The following is a 16749-nucleotide window of genomic DNA, read 5'->3' on the forward strand; positions in this document are numbered from 1 at the left end:
TGGATATTTGGATTTGAGGCCTTTTTGACTGTCTTTGGATCACTTTTGGATTAGAAATCAACTTTCACAAGTAAGTTTGTTTGGGGCATTACAGTTGCTGCAAGTAAAATGTTGGAACTTTTTCAGAACATTAAATAAATTATATTGTGGGTAGCCACAGTATCCAGTAGGACCAGGGTTGGTTAGGGGTGCATGATACAACTGTTTTGTTGAATTTAAACACCATTTAGGCCATGGATGGGCTGGGATTGTGCTGATTTTTGTCCTTTTTTTGGGCCTGCTGGTGGGGCCCTTTGCCCAGGGGCGGTGAGTGTTGCATGGGCCTAGTCTTTCTGTGGGGTGTCTTCTTAAATTTAAACATAATTGAGGCCATGGATGGGCTGGGATTGTGCTTATTTTATTGTTTTTTGTCGTTTTTGGGGGGCTGCTGGTGTGGCCTTTTGCCCAGGGGTGGTGGTGCATGGACTGAGTGTGCCTGTGGTGTGGTCTCACTCTCTTTAATGTAAACATCATGGATGGCATTGGATTGTGGTGATTTCTGGCTGTTTTTCTGTTTTTTGGGGGTGTACTGTTGATGTGGACTGGCCATGTGGGTGGTGGTGGTGGCCATCTTGAGTGCTGGCTGGTACAGGCAACATGTGCCTGGGGTGTAAGGGGCCATTTTGAGGAGAGGCAGTGTCTGAGGCCTGCACTTATTTTGCCTACTTTTCATCCATTATGCCCAGGGGTAGTGAGTGTTGCATGGGCCTAGTGTTTCTGAGGGGTGTCTTCTTGAATTTAAACACCATTGAGGCCATGGATGGGCTGGGATTGTGCTGATTTTATTGTTTTTGTCGTTTTTTTGGGCCTGCTGGTGGGGCCCTTTGCCCAGGGGTGGTGAGTGTTGCATGGGCCTAGTCTTTCTGTGGGGTGTCTTCTTGAATTTAAACATAATAGAGGCCATGGATGGGCTGGGATTGTGCTTATTTTATTGTTTTTTGTCGTTTTTGGGGGGCTGCTTGTGTGGCCTTTTGCCCAGGGGTGGTGGTGCATGGACTGAGTGTGCCTGTGGTGTGGTCTCACTCTCTTTAATGTAAACATCACGGATGGCATTGGATTGTGGTGATTTCTGGCTGTTTTTCTGTTTTTTGGGGGTGTACTGTTGATGTGGACTGGTCATGTGGGTGGTGGTGGTGGCCATCTTGAGTGCTGGCTGCTACAGGCAACATGTGCTTGGGGTGTAAGGGGCCATTTTGAGGAGAGGCAGTGTCTGAGGCCTGCACTTATTTTGCCTACTTTTCATCCATTATGCCCAGGGGTAGTGAGTGTTGCATGGGCCTAGTGTGTTTCTGAGGGGTGTCTTCTTGAATTTAAACACCATTGAGGCCATGGATGGGCTGGGATTGTGCTGATTTTATTGTTTTTTGTCGTTTTTTTGGGCCTGCTGGTGGGGCCCTTTGCCCAGGGGTGGTGAGTGTTGCATGGGCCTAGTCTTTCTGTGGGGTGTCTTCTTGAATTTAAACATAATAGAGGCCATGGATGGGCTGGGATTGTGCTTATTTTATTGTTTTTTGTCGTTTTTGGGGGGCTGCTGGTGTGGCCTTTTGCCCAGGGGTGGTGGTGCATGGACTGAGTGTGCCTGTGGTGTGGTCTCACTCTCTTTAATGTAAACATCATGGATGGCATTGGATTGTGGTGATTTCTGGCTGTTTTTCTGTTTTTTGGGGGTGTACTGTTGATGTGGACTGGTCATGTGGGTGGTGGTGGTGGCCATCTTGAGTGCTGGCTGCTACAGGCAACATGTGCTTGGGGTGTAAGAAGGGGCCATTTTGAGGAGAGGCAGTGTCTGAGGCCTGCACTTATTTTGCCTACTTTTCATCCATTATGCCCAGGGGTAGTGAGTGTTGCATGGGCCTAGTGTTTCTGAGGGGTGTCTTCTTGAATTTAAACACCATTGAGGCCATGGATGGGCTGGGATTGTGCTGATTTTATTGTTTTTTGTCGTTTTTTTGGGCCTGCTGGTGGGGCCCTTTGCCCAGGGGTGGTGAGTGTTGCATGGGCCTAGTCTTTCTGTGGGGTGTCTTCTTGAATTTAAACATAATTGAGGCCATGGATGGGCTGGGATTGGGCTTATTTTATTGTTTTTTGTCGTTTTTGGGGGGCTGCTGGTGTGGCCTTTTGCCCAGGGGTGGTGGGTGGTGCATGGACTGAGTGTGCCTGTGGTGTGGTCTCACTCTCTTTAATGTAAACATCATGGATGGCGTTGGATTGTGGTGATTTCTGGCTGTTTTTCTGTTTTTTGGGGGTGTACTGTTGATGTGGACTGGCCATGTGGGTGGTGGTGGTGGCCATCTTGAGTGCTGGCTGGTACAGGCAACATGTGCCTGGGGTGTAAGGGGCCATTTTGAGGAGAGGCAGTGTCTGAGGCCTGCACTTATTTTGCCTACTTTTCATCCATTATGCCCAGGGGTAGTGAGTGTTGCATACTTGCGTGTCCGTAGTCTTTCTGTGGGGTGTCTTCAATGTAAACATCAAGGATGGCATGGGATTGTGCTCATTTTTCTGTGTTTTGTCGAATTTTTGGGGTGTATAACTGAACTGATGTTCCTCTGTCTTCCATTGCTTTTAGGTGCACAAGAAGACTCAAGAGAACCACCAGTGCCAGGAAGAAGTCCTGCAGCGGTGTGTGCAGCATAACGTCACGCGACGTCACGTCTGGACACAGAACCCTCTGCAACTCGTGCAACTGCTGCCTGCTGACCTGCTCTGAAGAGGATGGCCCCAAAAAAAGTAACCCGTAGCTCCTCTAGCAAGAAAGGTGCCAGTAAGGAGCAGAAGAAGCAAGTTACCAAGGAGACTGGTGTGCCGCCCGCCCCTTTTTTTGGGAGTAAAAAAAAAAGTATGCCTGCAGCAGCAGCAGCGGGATCTGCTGGGGACCAAGCTGGCAGCACCCCCCCCGCTCCATTGGGCTCAGTGCCACCACCACCACCACGCCAACTTAAGTCCAAGCCCTTGAGTGCTGCAGAGGCAGCCAGTATAGTTCTTCAATCACCATCGACCAGTGATGTTGGCTCATCGCAAGAAAGCAGCAGCAATGTCCCTCAATCAACACAGGTTGTTGTAGCTCATCTGACGAGTGTTGAACAACCACAGCCGCAACAACAATCACATGTGCAAGTACAAGCCCAAGTACATGTGGAAGGAGAGGCAGCGCAAGGAGATGCGCAAGCAGAGGTGCATGGAGGGTCACAAGTGCCCACAATAGTTGTTCCTCCCGAAGTAGGGGCACATCAGGAAATCGACAATCAAGGCGAGGTATCATTTGAGGAAGCCACTCCTCCTGATGATCCTTCATTGTCTTCCACAACCCTAGCAAGGAAGAGATCAAGGGTGGTGTCTACATCCTCTTCAAGCACACCTCCTTCTGATGATACGGATCAAACTTGGGAACCAGCACCACAGCCGTCTGAGAGTGAGGCACACCATGATCCAACAAAGGTACTTAAGCGTAAAAGGAAGCTCGTCCAAAGTCTCAGAGTTAAGGAGTGTGATGAGGCTCAACAAGAAGTGGCGGATACTGCTGCTGAGGAAGACTCTGCCAACGACGACCCAGTCATCATAAAGGTCACTGCAGCCCCAGCGGGCATGCAGCAAACAGACATTTTGACCCTAGCCCGAAGAGCTGCTGCGCGTGATGATGATGATGATGTTGTCGATGAGGAGGCAGTGGAAACACCACAATCATTGGAGTTAAGTAGTACACCAACTCGTCCCGCTTCCATATTTCTTTCTGGCAAGAAGAGACCTCCGTCAACCTCGACCTTAATTAGTGGCGGTGAAAGTGCAAAACGTACAAAAGTTGGGCAATCCAGATCCTCCACTTCATCTGGCATTAGCTTCATGACCACCACCACCAGTATCGCCGCCTCCTCCAGGTCCCACAGACACTTCAAGTCCCCAGTTTGGGACTTCTTTACTGTTTGTCCCAAAAATCCAAAGTTTGACATTTGTACCCTTTGTAAGCTTGCAGTTAGTCGTGGTAAGTCAGGTACCAACTATGGTACCGGCGGCCAGAGAGGTCATCTTGAGAGAAAGCACACTGTCAAATGGTTTGCGCACCTAGATGCGATCAAGAAAGGCCAAATTCAAGGAAACGTTGATGTTTCATCTGATGATGACGAGCAGGAAGAAGACGTGTCAAACACTTCCCTTACACCCAGTACCCCTGTCAGCAGCACACCCAATGTGAGGCACACTAAGAGTGTTGGAGCGAGTGAGACACCAACGCACAAAAGTTCACCAGCGAGCAAAATTGGGTCAACGAAGTCATTATCAGCCCGTAAATGCTTGGTCCAGGGCAACATTAGAACAATGCTTACTTCAGACGTGCCATATGAACGCAACCACCCACTGACGCGTCTGTATAACACTAAGCTGGCTAAAATGCTAGCTGTGGACCTGCTACCTTTTTCTTTTGTAGAAGCGGTAGGTTTTCTTGAATTAGTGGCAACGCTCTGCCCTAAATGGAAGGTTCCGAGCCGGTTCTATTTTGCCAGAGTTGCGGTTCCAGCACTACATGAAGATGTGCTGGAGGCGATTGGGGCAGCTTTGCAGAAGAGTGCTGTTCACACAATACATCTGACAACAGACATGTGGACCAGTGGCGCAGGCGCTGATTACATGTGCATCACTGCACACTGGGTCTCTTTTTCAGGTGTTAAAGCAAAGCTAAACGCAGGTGTTGACCCGGACAAAGTTTTCAAAGCTGCTCGGAAACATGCAACACTAGCCATGTTTGGCTTGGAGAAAAGTCACACAGCAGAAAACCTTTTGGAAGAGTTTAACAAAAAGGTCTTGAAAATGCTATCCCCCCTAAAACGCAAGATTGGTTATGTTTCCACGGATAATGGCGCCAATGTAGTTAAGGCCATGTTGAAGGGTGACCATGTTAGAGTGCCGTGTTTGGCGCACTGTATCAACCTGGTAGTTCAAAAATTCTTGAGTGATAAACAGAGTCCAGCGTTCGAGGTAATGGCCACCTGCCGCAAAATGTGCAACCATTTCAGCCATTCTTTTAAGGCCCGGAAGCATCTGCGGAGACTGCTACTTCAACGTGGAATGCCAGTGAAAGCACTCATCCAGGAGGTGGCAACACGTTGGAACTCAACCTTCTACATGCTTGAGCGTCTGTATGAGCAGTATACGGTACTCGATCACTATTTCTTCACAGAGGCTACATCTCAGAAGGAGGACATGCGGATGGGTGTGGCGCAATGGGACATAGTTAAATGCCTGACAGACATGCTTCGTCCTTTTGAGTTCTTCACGCGTGCAGTCAGCCAGGAGGACTGTAATTTGGGAAAAGCTATCCCATTGTTGTGCATGCTGGAGCACCAACTGATGGCGGTGTCTTCTGAGTTTGAAAAAGATGTACAAAAAAAAGACCATTTTATTTTGTCTGAGAAATTATTAGAGCGCCTACGTGGTGATGAACGTCTTCAAAAGATCAAGTCAGATCAGCATTACATTTGTGCTACTATTCTGGATCCACGCTACAAAAAGGCGCTGGCAGGTGAAGCATTCTTTCCTTTTGCTGATGCAGATGTTCAAAAGTACAAACATTGGTTAGCCTGGTCAGCCAAGAGGTTTGAAAAAGAACGGCAGGTTATTGAAGGAGAAGACAGTACATCAGCATCAGCAGGCCATCCCCAGTCACAAGAATCCACTTCTGCACCTGTGGCTGGGGCACAAGTGACCTCTCAGCCGTTAAAGACACCGGCAACTGGATCATCTGCACCACACACAACACTAACAGTGGCTGCTGAGGAGGATTGGCTAAGTTTGCTTGGGTATGGTTCTCGAAAAAATGTCAAAGGCACAGCAAAAAGTAAGCAAAGTGGAGGAACCGTTGATGACCTTGAGTCGATGGTGCAGGACTATATGAATGACTCAACAGAGGTCTTTCTTAATGATGAGCCATTGCAGTATTGGCATGGCAAAAAACAATTGTGGCCACAGCTCTTCAACCTGGCTATAAACTATTTGTCTTGCCCACTCGCAAGTGTGTCTTCTGAACGTGTTTTCAGTGCTGCTGGTGGCATTGTAACTCCCAAACGGAGCCGCCTCTCGCCCAAAAATGTGGAGCGGCTGACAATGATCAAGATGAATCAGCACCTCATACCACCAGATTACAAAGTACGAGAAAGCACGCCGCATGAAGACGAGGAGGACGGCAACGTAGATGAGGGGATTTGTTCTCTGTTCGGTGGCACTGACCTCATCCAGCCTGAATTTGCAGAGTATGATGACGAAATCTTGTTCTTATTCCCTGACACCGAGCCCTGAAAATGAGACAATCAATCAAGAACTTTCTTTTTCGTCCTTATTCACTTTTATTCCTGTGTGCTTTGTGTCTCTCTTTCTTTGTTTTGCACAGTTAATTTAATTCAAACCTTAATCACCTAATCCCAAAAACAAGACCATCATCAGAACTGTCTTCACTTGTTTGCTTATTGATTTGAAGGTGCCGCAGTCTACATTCCTCAGGTTCACAAGTTCTGAAGAACATGCTCCTCTATCCTCCTCCTCCAGACTGCGATTTCCCTCAAAGCAGAGTGCTGGATTACGCCCAATGAAGAAAGACTCAGCACTTGTGGGGGTGTTGTACTTCTTTGCGGGTGAGTTGACGGATTTGGGCCCATTGCTGTGAAGCTCTAATAATGGACAAAAGTGTTTTGGACCAAATATGAGGTGGAAATTTCTTGCCGTTTTTGCTGACTTGCTTGCCTTTGAGGTGCTCTTTGGCGGGGTTCCGGGTGTTTGTGGGTAATTTTTGGTGTCTGGGAGCACTGCTGCGACAGTCTAATCTTGATTGCATTTGCTTTTCAGGAAATCCGTGGTGGAAAACAGGAGTTATGATGATTGATGATGATGATGACCTAGCTGCACAGCGCCGCGTTTGGACCGAAGGCCAAGAGATATTGTAAGTATGAGATTTAGCTTTTTCGCTGTTTGGGGGTGTTGTCGGGTGTTTTTTTCCGGGTGGGTTGGCGGGTCTTGCCTGGGGCATTCCTGGGAAGGTCTAATACCGGATAGAAGTGTTTTGGACAAAATCCTGAAGGAACAGCCTTTTTTTTGCTATTTCTTCTGTCATCTTGCTCAATGTAGCGTTTTGGGGGGCTTCCTGCTGTTCGTGGGTGGGTTGCGGCCGGGGTCTCTGTCGAAGCACTGCTGCGACAATCTAATCTTGATTGCATTTGCTTTTCAGGAAATCCGTGGTGGAAAACAGGAGTTATGATGATTGATGATGATGATGACCTAGCTGCACAGCGCCGCGTTTGGACCGAAGGCCGAGAGATATCTCTGATCTCAAATCTCTGAACCGGCTGCCAGCCCAATAAGTTGTTTGACCGAAATTGCTTCCTTTGGCCCCTTCTCGGAAGAGGAGGTTACAAAGGTCCTGTTGGAGATGAAGAGTGGATCGCCGAGTGATCCAGTGCCTATGAAACATCTTAAACTTGTGGCTAACACTCTGGCAACTCCACTGACCGACCTTATCAATCTTTCTCTCTCTCATGGCATAGTGCCACAGAGATGGAAAAGGGCAGTGGTAAAAGCCTTATTGAAAAAACCAGGTTTGGACCCCTCCAATTTAACCAACTTTAGGCCAATCTCGCTTTTGCCGGGGTTCTCTAAAATCGCCGAGAAGCTGGTCAACCGTCAGCTCTCCTACCATCTAGAGTCCAACCGCCTGTTGGGAGACTCCCAGACTGGTTTCCATCCCGGCCAGGGAACGGACACAGCCCTGCTGGCGGTAGTGGAGGAAGCAAGGAGCACTCTCGATACAGGAGGATCAGTGGCAGTGATCCTCCTGGACTTGAGTGCTGCCTTTGACACCGTGAGTCATCAGGTGCTCCTCCAACGCCTGTCAGAGGCAGGTATCTCAGGGACGGCCCTGAAATGGTTGGGCTCTTTTCTCTCAAACCGTTTCTACCAAGTCTGGGAAGGAGCAGAGCAGTCTTCCCTATTCCCTCTTCAATGTGGAGTCCCGCAGGGCTCATCGCTGAGCCCTACCTTATTCAATACATATATGACTCCACTTGAAAGAGTGGTAGCCCCTTCGGGGTTGAAGATCATCAGCTATGCTGATGATACTCAGCTGGTGGTGGGCCTCACCCAGCTGGCGGAACAACCCAATGTGCTACACGACTGCCTGGCCAATGTTTACCGTTGGATGTCCAACTCGGCTTTAAAGCTTAATGGAGAAAAAACCGAGCTGATGCTCCTGGGTAACTCCAGTCCCTCCATTATTGCTAGCTGCTGGCCCCGGTCTCTTGGTGATCCACCATCCCCCAAGAAGGAGATCAAGTCCTTGGGAGTATGGTTGGAGGAAGATCTGTCCTTTAGGACCCACGCAAGGAAGACAGCGGGGGTCTGCTTCGGTCTATTGAAGTCAGCCCGAAAGGTGTTACCACTGCTTCCGGATCCAGCTAAGAAGCTTTTGATAGGTGGCTTAATCCTATCGAGGCTCGACTATGGGAATGCCCTGTTTCTCGGCGCCCCCGAAGCGACCTTTAAAACCCTTCAACAGGTGCAAAACGCAGCTGCCAGAGTCTTGATGGATATCCCTAGAAGGCAGTCTGCCACCCCGGCCCTCAAAGCGCTTCACTGGCTCCCTGTGAAGGAGCGGGTGAAATTTAAGGCGCTGTGTACGGCCCATAAAATTCTACATGGCAAAGGCCCCCCTATCCTTTTTAATATGGCCCGTCCTTATAAACCCTTACGCCTTTTGCGCTCGGACCAAAAACACCTGCTGCAATCAGCGAGAGTTAGGAGAGCTCGTACTGGGGGCAGGCGTTTCTCGGTGCAGGTGGCAACTCTGTGGAACTCTCTGCCCCTTACGATTCGCTCAGAGCCCAAGATCCTACTATTTAGGAAACTTCTTAAAACCTACTTGTTTCCACAGTAGTGATCATTTGAGTCTCCACTTCCTTGGTCTGTCGCGCCGGGATGCCCCCGGGTAAGCTGAGCGCGTTATAAGTTTCATATAATAATAATAATAATAGATATTGTAAGTATGAGATTTAGCTTTTTCGCTGTTTGGGGGTGTTGTCGGGTGGTTTTTTCCGGGTGGGTTGGCGGGTCTTGCCTGGGGCATTCCTGGGAAGGTCTAATACCGGATAGAAGTGTTTTGGACAAAATCCTGAAGGAACAGCCTTTTTTTTGCTATTTCTTCTGTCATCTTGCTCAATGTAGCGTTTGGGGGGCTTCCTGCTGTTCGTGGGTGGGTTGCGGCCGGGGTCTCTGTCGAAGCACTGCTGCGACAATCTAATCTTGATTGCATTTGCTTTTCAGGAAATCTGTGGTGGAAAACAGGAGTTATGATGATTGATGATGATGATGACCTAGCTGCACAGCGCCGCGTTTGGACCGAAGGCCGAGAGATATTGTAAGTATGAGATTTAGCTTTTTCGCTGTTTGGGGGTGTTGTCGGGTGGTTTTTTCCTGGTGGGTTGGCGGGTCTTGCCTGGGGCATTCCTGGGAAGGTCTAATACCGGATAGAAGTGTTTTGGACAAAATCCTGAAGGAAACACCAGTTTTGGCACTTTTTGTAAGTTAAGGTTCGTTAGGGTTAGCCCTACCAGCAGGATTGCATGTGTTTCGGGGGGTTCTATTGCAACGCAATTCTGGTGTTGTAGAGCACTGTTGGAGCGATGCTGGCTATGGATACTTTTGCTTGCTTGCAAGTGGTTTGAATACAATCCACGGTCTGTATTTGGGCCTACTGTTACTTTCAAAGTACGTTTTGTAACCATTTTTCTGCTAGGCATCGTTTTTGGAGATCTGATTGGGGTTCTTCTACATTTTTGCGACTGGCTTTAGTAAGGGTCTTGGTGGGAGCATTGCTGGGAAGGTCAAATTTTGTTCTAAAACACAGTTTACAGTACACCTACCTTGAGGGGAAAGATCCGCTATAATATTTTGGCCATACTTAGTTATCCTTAAAAAGGTGACTCAGACAGAGCACGCAATTTCAAAAATATTGTACTGTCTATTAGGGAAATCAAAGTGTCACATTTTGAACCACACAGCGTACATACCTTTTATTTATTTATCAGTGGTATTGTAATAGCACTTCCTGTTTTCCGTTCAATAATTACAGGCCGGGTTTCAGTCAACATCCGCCAGGCAGGCAGTGGACACTAGGGTGTCTTCTGTCAGTGGTCACCAACATTGATGTACGAAGCGTCAGCTGGAATGGAGGAGTGCCGCCAATAAGAGGAATTGTTTGCTGCATGCAACTTACTTACCAAATTCAAGGACAACTCCAACAACATACGCAATACAGATACAGTATCGATTGTATTATTCTATGAGTGTGACTGCATGTGCTTAGTTTTGTTTGTAACCAAAGATTGTCTTTATCTTCAATTATTGTTTGTCCATGCTCTGCTTTTTTTTTCTTCTCTCAACAAAACCTACCCAAAAAGAAACCCCCATTCCCATCCATTTTACAAACCCTAACCCTCTTCCCCCGGGCTGTGTTGTTTTGCTTGATGTCTGACTAAAATGACATCAATAATTCCACACACTTGCTGGGGAGGATAAGGTCATAGCAACAGGCTGGTGAAGGAATACGAGGATATCTTCTAGACTTACTCAGCTTCAGTACTATATCTTCTAGTAGTAGTAGCCAATGTCAAATAAATTCAACGCAAGTACTAGTTATACTTGCAAGCAAATACTTTACCATTTGTTAGGCTACATTATGGCACTGTTCTGTCTGTCACCTGCTATATTCTCGATCGTACCGTAACCGTTGTAATGCTACAGTAAGGACAAACAAGGTTTCGTTTTCTTTTTTTCCATAGGCATGCAACTGCCACTGTGTCCCACCACTAGTACCACCGCAATGAGGAAATGTCACCCGCCCAGGATTGACAACGTTAATCCCCATTTCACGTGGAGCCAACCCTGGGCCTAGCCCTAATTTCTAACACAAATTACAGGTAAGATAAGCGTTTGGTGGGAGGTAGTATAATGGAGTATTATTTCGGAGTAGACAAGAGATTGACGGTTGTACTACTAAAGTCCTACGACTGTTCAGGAAAACAAAGTTACTGTTACACCCCCGCCCCCCACCCACCAGACTGAAAAGCAGTAAAAAACAGGTATGGTCAGATAAAGTTAAAAAATATATTTATGTAGCCCTAACAAAATAATCTCCCTCACCCACCCTAACCCCAACGATTGTCTTTGAAACGTCCCAAAACGATCCCAACTCCCAAATCCCACCCCCCAAAAGTCTATAAAAAAAGGGCAAGGGACACTCCACTACTGGAGGGTGCTGGTGCATTTTGCGGCATGGGCATCATACTCCTTGCGGAGGGTGGCAAGCTCGGAGCGGAGGCCCTTAACCAAGTTCTTATACTTCAGGACCTCCTGCTCCAGGTTGGACATTCGGACTCGTAGGCGGCGTTGGCGTTCCTTGCAGCTCCTGTGGGGGGCAGCTGGTATTTCTGTTGCTTGGCGGTGGCGGTTGTCTTTGTTAGCCCGGCTCGGTCCCGCTGGCTTAGTCACGGAGGAGGATGCAGTGGTCACAGTCGAGGATGTTGTTGTTGCCCCGCTCGACTGCGTGTCCTCCTCCTCCTCCAGGGCCACCAGCCGCCGATATTCGGCGACAGTGGCCTCCAGCCTCCGTTGCCGGGCCATTCTAGCCTGCTCCCTCCGTGTTGTTGATTTGGAAGGAGCAACTATATGAAGAAAGAAAGACATAGTCTGTAACCAATGCTCCTTAGCATTAATAACACAAAGTGATTGAGCCGAAAGTTGGGTCACAGTACAAGTAGCAAATTGAAAGCACAGTACATAACTATTGAGGACAGTATCTATGTAACCTCCCACTTCTGCATCCTTGCTCTAACATTAGTGGTAGTTTAATGAACAAATTCTACGACCACTATGGACTTCCATTACAGTCGACTATGACAGTACACCAGTCTTATTCTTCTTCTTCTCTCTTGTTTAGGGAAATTGGTACGTTATCTTATGCAAGCCGGCAGAATGACATGGACAGCACAGTGAACTTGCACCCGAGAAAAAAAGTTGCACACCATGATGAGTGAGACAGACTTGCGTTACTGTACCGGTCCAGTACATGCAGGTGATGAAGCTATTACTTTTCTATTACGGGTGGCACTGAGAATACTCTGTTACAAGGGCTACTGCTTAATTAATTTACCTTTCACCCTACAGTGCAAATGAGTACTAGAAAAGGAAAATGAAGAAGCTAACTAATTTGATTATCTATCACTTCACATGGGACGTATTTGATGACATATGGGATGACTTTAGGTGCTTTGCTTAATATTGAGTGAACAGTGATACACCCACACATGAATGACGTACTACAAGTAAACTAAAGTTATTAAGAGAGGTACGGAGTGTCCACCGTAATAACCAGATATATGCTGTGATTGCAGACGCAATACAAAGTACTGCTACTATTCATGGTAGTATTGGACACATTTACAATTTCTTTTCCTTGCCTTCCCTGCACTGGAACGGACGTGCGGGTGCGGTGGTACATGCTCTTCAAGGTAACACTTACTTCATCTGGCGACCATCTACTCTCTCTAGATACACATGTGCTATCTAAGAGTCAGAGAATACCATGCTCCAGGCATCCATTCAGTCAAAGTATACGCACACATACAGTTTCTGTTTCACCCACCCAGGCTGCTGTCCTTCCACCCATCCTTGCTTCATCATTGACCCAGCCATGCACCATACCATATTCTTTCCTTCCCAGCCACCTCGGGGGCCAAGCAAACACATATCGTTCTTCTTTGCCAGCCATCATAAAAGTTCGCGTCCCACTTACTTACACCCTTCTTTCGCTTTTCGTTCATCCCATCCATCACGTTCGTCTAAGAACTTATTGGGATTCTTCTCACCAAAAACTTCACAGCTAAGTCGAAGTACATTTCGAGGAGGCTACTACCTGGTTGATTTGTAATACACCCGTGCAGAAAGCACACTATGCAGTCTTCAATCTCAATAAGTAAGGAATATATAGCTTACCTGTTTCCGCCACCACCGTTTGAACCCCCACAGGACCGTCCGCCGGCTCTTGCACCGCCTCCTCCCCAGAGTCCGCCGAGTCCTCGCCCAACACAGCCACCTCCGCGCTGGCCCCGTCACCAGATGTTACACCTACAAAGTACATTTAAGAATGTTAGAATACACCACTCACTACTATATAATATTTGGTCTAGGAGAAATGTTAAAAAAAGTGAATACAATGTAATAATTTGTGACTGTCTACTCCAAAGTAAAAATGTCCCATTTTCCAGGGAAGGCTGTTGTCTTGCTGCACTTTTATGCACAACTGATGAATGCTTGCTTTTGATTTTTAACACGCACCACTTTTTCTCCTAACAGACAGAAGCTTGACTCCTAAGAACACGACCAGGATCAAGTTCAAACCAGGTGAGAGCTCGGCTCGACCACAAGAAATATGTCCAATTAATCGTCAGCACTAACCACTTTTCCGTTTTCAGTTAAATAGTTTTATGACAAAGTAGATTTTAATAAATGTGTTTACTTTTAATAAAGCTTTTAAACTTAAATAGACTCTGTGGTTTTTGTTCCTCCAGACTAGAGTGGATGAGCTAAAGGTTTTGGAATTTTTGCAAGCATGAGTGCCTCTGACACTTCTTGACTGTGCTGTGACTCCGTACTCTCTTGTCCTGCGTACGATAATCTAGAGATCATTGGGGATCAATAATCGGTGACTTCGGGAGCTGAATGACTCTGCCACACTATCTAGTCAGTAAGGAGACAGTGCATAGAGCTATTGCTGAATAGAATGGGAGTCCAATGGAATTGCCAAATGTCCAATCTTAGTTAGCTACACAGACAGACTAATAAGAATAGTCTAGTAATACCACAGGGAGTCATATTCGAGGCAGGATAAGAATTTATATCCAGTCTACAAGAAGATCAAAGACGATTTAGAAAAAATCGAATGAGGAACGCTAGGAAAAAATAGGTACTCTTTATTAAAATGTAAACTTACTGGGGCCAGCAAAGGAGCCCTCGCCTGCCCGATCCTGGCCTGCATCCTCAGCACCCTCCTCCTGTGTCCTCTTGCCCTTGGGGGGAGCTGATGTACAACATGAAAGAAAGAAAAACCAGAAAACATGGATGAGATTTTTCTACCAAATCAAACATTTCAAAAGAACAATAACAAAATATTTTGGAGAAATAGCAAATAGATAGACAACTATTCCACTGGATCTATCTCATGTGGTATACTACGTTATTCGTATTGCCTGATTTGCGGAACGTTGACTTAGAAAGTTCCTATGTAACTCAATAAACAGACTACTAAAGAGGTTTGCCTAGGCCTGGCACTGCAGGCAGCAGTCCGCAGCACGCGAAGTGACAGACAAAGTCCATCCTGCTTGCAGATCAGTGAATACTCAAACTATCAATCCACCCACCACCGCCACTATTTCTTCTTATAGCCATGTGTCTAAAGGAAGGACTGGACTTCAGTCTGTTGGGGCTGATTTAGAAGTCCCTTGCGGCTCATTTTCCTCCATTGTTGCGTGCCTTTTGTGATGCAGCGGCAGAACAAAAGACTCGCCATGGTGTTGGTGCGGCGTATATATAAAAAAAAACCACATATGGGCATATGGGCGATGCATCACGTTGTAAAGCCCTGCGCCATCAGGGGGCGTTCCGGCGCCAGGGAGGGCGTACCTGCGCAGGAACGAATCCTAAAAGTGGCTGAGGGAAATCTACAAGATGTCAATCAGTCACTTTTAGGACAATGATGCATGACTCAAACCCTGCGCGCTTGAAGCCGACGTACGGCTTGATGCAGCATTGGGGAGATAGGGTACCCCAGAGCATTGCTGGAGCTGCGCCATCGTTGGCACGCAACTCCAGCAATGCGCTGCCTTTACGGCACAGATGCGTAAGGCTTCTGTGACTTTTGGCCAATGGGTGGTGGTGGCATGGCACACAATTACTGCCGCATCCCTGCTACTTTGCAGGGATGCGCCGGTAATTGAAAATATGACCCTTAGTGTCTAGCATTACGCAGTTCTTATCTTTACACTACACTCATACATAATTTCTCAGGCCAATGAAATGCTTCTGAACACAACATACAAAACAAAGAAGCATAGTAGCAAGCAAGGCTACTGAGAAGGAGAGCAGTGCACCTGAAATGCATAGAAGATTTTGAAATATAATTTACCTCAATGTAATCGGCAGCATTATTGCTCTTGGTAAAGAACAAAGATTTGCAAATAACAGAGCCGGATAAAACAGAGTAGTAAATGAATAGCTACTACTACTCACCAAGCCCGGGGACCTCTACGCCGAGCGCGTCCAGCAAGTCCCGTTCCCGGTCCATGACATCGGTCCAGAGGTGGGTGGCCTGGTTATATGTGCGCCGGACCCCAGAGAGCTTATACATGGCCCGGCACACCTTCTCCCACCGCTTGCGGCGCTCCCGGATGCCATAGCCAGTCGCGATCTTGCCGCCTCCCAGGATCGTCTTGGGGAGGCGGCGCTGGACGTGGAAGATGAGTGCCGCCACTTCCTCCGCGCTGAAGATCTCCCGCGGGACCACTTGCTCCCCCCTCAAACGCCTGCACGGGAGCCGGGCACGGGGTGCGGGACCCTTCCCCTTCTCAGGGTGCTTCCCGGCTCCCTTTACCATGGTCTGGGCAGAAATACAGTTAAATGATAAACAAGAAATAGAATAGCGAAGAAGAAAAGAAAAGAGTTTAAAAAAGTAGTTTAAAAGTAACTAAAAGCAGCAGAAAACACAAAAATATAGAGCTAGAAAAATAGAGGGATAGATAATAAGTAAAATTAGATCAAATAAACTTCAAACAAGCAAAGGATGGCAGAGATTGAGAGAGGATAGAGAAAGCATGCCCAGAACCATAGCAATGAATGAGAAACAAGATGGCCGCGCCCGTTCACGACCGCGTGGGTAAGTTCGCGCGAGATTTTCCTTGCGAGCACGCGCAAAATTGTACTAGCGAGCAGCACACTTTGCGAGATTACACATAGCGGCCGGAAACGGAATTACGTCACGCAAACAAGATGGCCGCGCCCGTGTACGACCGATAGGGTAACTTGGCAAACGTATAGCTAGAAGCGCCTCGCGAACACGCGCAAGATCACGCGAACATACACGTCGCACAAAAAACAATTTTGTATTTGCACGTATTCGCGGCTTCCGAAATCGATCTCGCACGGATTCGAGCCCCAAAAAACGCGCGAAATTGCAGAAAAAACGATTTTAGCTAAACTGAAAGCAATGAGCAGGTGCAAAAGTTCAAACTTAACATTAGTAACATTCAAGGTAGTGCTTCCTGAGGGGGCCCTCCAGAGTTTGCAACTATTCTATGACCCTGCTATGACCCAAACAGCAGGCTCATAGAATAGCTACAAGTAGACCATAAAGGTCCTGTGAAAAAAAATTTCACTGCAACAAAAAGCAAATTACAGATAAGGAAGGAAGCAGGTGCCAGCCAGACTGGAAGTTTCAAAATTACTGACACATTAATGACCCACAAATTAATTGATGGCAGTTGAAGAAGGGCAGGTGTGCTTGCTTTTTTCAACCACCATAATCTACAGTGATAAATAAACCTAATGGGTGGCAGTGAGGATGTACCAGAGGGTGGCATGGGTGTCCCAGAGGGTGGCAGTGGTGAAACAGAGGGTGCTGTGAACCTG

The 16749-nt window shown here is 47.2% G+C and overlaps 1 protein-coding gene across 2 annotated transcripts in view; it reads left to right on the forward strand.

Annotated features, from left to right (window-relative positions):
* LOC144807645 (uncharacterized) overlaps window positions 1-16749 on the forward strand; it is a 135183-nt gene that overhangs the window by 36255 nt on the left and 82179 nt on the right. The gene's annotated exons all lie outside the window — the stretch shown is intronic.

The sequence above is a fragment of the Lissotriton helveticus genome, chromosome 1_2 (genome assembly GCF_964261635.1).
Source record: "Lissotriton helveticus chromosome 1_2, aLisHel1.1, whole genome shotgun sequence".
NCBI classification, from domain to species: Eukaryota; Metazoa; Chordata; class Amphibia; order Caudata; family Salamandridae; genus Lissotriton; species Lissotriton helveticus.